This window comes from Acanthisitta chloris, unplaced genomic scaffold (assembly GCF_000695815.1).
Source record: "Acanthisitta chloris isolate BGI_N310 unplaced genomic scaffold, ASM69581v1 scaffold43560, whole genome shotgun sequence".
Classification (NCBI taxonomy): domain Eukaryota; kingdom Metazoa; phylum Chordata; class Aves; order Passeriformes; family Acanthisittidae; genus Acanthisitta; species Acanthisitta chloris.
This window is the reverse complement of record NW_008653035.1, coordinates 1-2,633: the sequence shown is the minus strand read 5'-3', so window position 1 is coordinate 2,633 and position 2,633 is coordinate 1.

Sequence of the window (2,633 nt, the reverse complement as noted above, 5' to 3'; positions counted from 1 at the left end):
TTCCATGCACGCTTCCATGCATTTCCTCTGTCCCTGTGCATGGCTGACCGGCCCCTGCTGCCCGGATGGAAGTAGGAAGAGAGGCTTGATGTGCACCTGCCTGTTACGTGATAATGCGGCAGATGGACAAGGATTTATCCAACAATTCAGGAACACGTGGAATATTCACTGTGCTGGTGTGTGTGTGTTTGCACAGTGCCTGTTGGCCAGGCACAGGAGGGAGATGTGCTCACAGTATCACCTGTCTTTGGGCTGTTGAGCTCAGTGACCATGAAGATGCCCCTTGGTACCTGTTCAGGGCAACAAGAGGTGTGTGGCTGGTCCTGGGGCTGCCTGGCCAACCCCATGGTCACTGCACATGGATGAAGACCACAAGACTCTTCCTCCCTCATCTGCAGAGGAAACTGGAATTAAAGCTCAGCTTGGCAGCAAGACCAGAGCCGCTAGAGTCTGTGTGGGACTGTTGCAAGGTCAGAGCTGAGGTTCCCTTTGCCACCCTCCTGCTCTGCTCCAGCACACAGAGCCATCGTCATCTGCTGGGTGGCTGTTGTCACTGCATTTCACTGCTGGAAGCTGAAGCCTGATCACCCTTGGCTGGGGCTCACTTGCCGGGGAATGGCATCTCCTCCTCCTGCTGCACCCTCAGGGCTCAGCCCTGGGGTGTCTCCTCGGCCCTGCAGCAGTACCATGGGAACACCCTGCACCTCCTCACCAGTAGCTGTTAGAGATGTCCATAGTGTGTCACGTTCTCTAGGAAGACAGTGTAAGCTGTGTATGTTGTCAGCCTCCTCCAGGTGGGATGTTTCTGATATGGCCAGTACTGAAAAAAAATAGAAAAAGAAAAAAAGGAAAAAACAAGTGGGTCCATGAGTTAGTGACTGAACCTGACTCTGTGCAGTGCAAACAGTGGTGTGAGATGGATTCACAGCCCGACAGGATGTACAGAGCTGTGCCCTCTCCCAGGGGTGATGGGAACGTCACTGCTGGCACCCACGGCCTCTGTTGAGGTCAGAGCCAGAGCCTTCCCCAGGGGCTCTGCTCTGCATGCAGCACCTCGAGGCGTCTGGTACAGGTGGAAATAGTGGAATAATTGGAAGCTGAGAGAAGCAAAGCTGTGCACTTGGCTCTGGAAAGAGCGGGGCTGGAGCCGGCGCTGCCCAGCTGCGTTCCTGCTGGCTCTTCCCTGAAAGCATCTGTTGTTGCTACTGTTTTGATACATAGATTCTCTTCCCCAATCCCACCTTCCTGCCCTCACCCCACCAGGCAGGTCTGGCAGCTTGTCCTGTCGTGGAGGGAGAGGAGTCAAACTCTGAACTACACCTGAGCAACTTCTGTTCTTAATGGCTTTTCTGCAGTTTGATGCAATTCTGGCTTTTGTAGATAGATGAATGTAATTCCTTGTTGGACATGCCTGTTCCCAAAAGTATGAGCCATTCTGTTGTACCACGTCACCTTCCGAGCAGAGCTGGGCCTGTCCCGACTCCTGTGCTATGATGAATGTATCTGATGCTCTCGTTCTGTGTTCACACTCTGCTTTTGGCCAGCTTTGTGATTTGTAAATAGGAAATCAATAAAGACATCCAGGTTGTCTTTACAAAGGTTCTTTGTGATTTGGAGGGAGCTGATGCCCACTGGAATGTCAGAGGGAAAGGTGCCAGGAGCAGGGGGAGCCCAGCCTGGCCTCTGCTGTAGCCTGTGTTGGCACAGTGCTCGCTGAGCCGTGACTGGACCCTGCCTGGTTCAGCACGATACCCATCCTGTCATTCCTTCTCAGCTCCCCCAGCTCCCCTACCTGCCTCAGGGCTGTCTCCCAGGCTGCACCCCCAGTTCTGAGCTCTGCCCATGCCAGCACACTGCCCATGCCAGCGCGCTGCCCTCCGGTCACCTCCGCACTCATGGGTTGTTTACATGAACATATGTGGGTGGGAGCTGGAGGCTGAGCACGGAGCTGCCTGGAGCCATTCGCTTCTCTGCTGCTCCCCCCAACTGCCCCCCTTGCCTTTCCTCCTGCTGCTGCATGTGAAAAAGAGATGAGGGAATGTATTTTTAGGGTTCCACAGCAGGAAAGGCCCATGGGCAGGGAGCCAACCCCGTGCCAGGGGCTGTGTGTGCTCCCACCCAGGGCATGGGGACCTGCTGTTGGTGGACTCTCCAGTGAATAGGTGCTTGGGCAGTGTTCCCACCCTCGGGGCCACACAATCAAGCACAAAAGAATGTGTTGGGTTTTAAAGATTTTTTTTTTTATTTTTTTTTAGTTTTATTAAAAAAAAAAAAGCCCCTAAATTCTATGGCTTCCAGGAAGCATCAGAGAAATTGAAATGCCATTTCTGTACACCTGGTTTTTAAAGCAGTAACTAAACTTGCAATGGAACAAACGCTCTCACGTACAATCGCAGTATTTGGACTCCTCGCTGGAAGGACAGTGAGTCCTGGGGTCGGGCCGTGTCCTTGCCTGCCCCCGCGGCCCTGCTTGGGGCAGTCGAGGTGTGTGGACAGAGCTGGGGGCACTGGGTACTCCCTTGTGGCTGCAGACTCTCCCTCTCTGGCTCATCTTCAGCCTCAGCTGGGGCTGCTCTGAGCCACCGTGCTGGGAAGGGACAACTTCCAGGAAAAATTTAAGGCGTTTTTTTTTT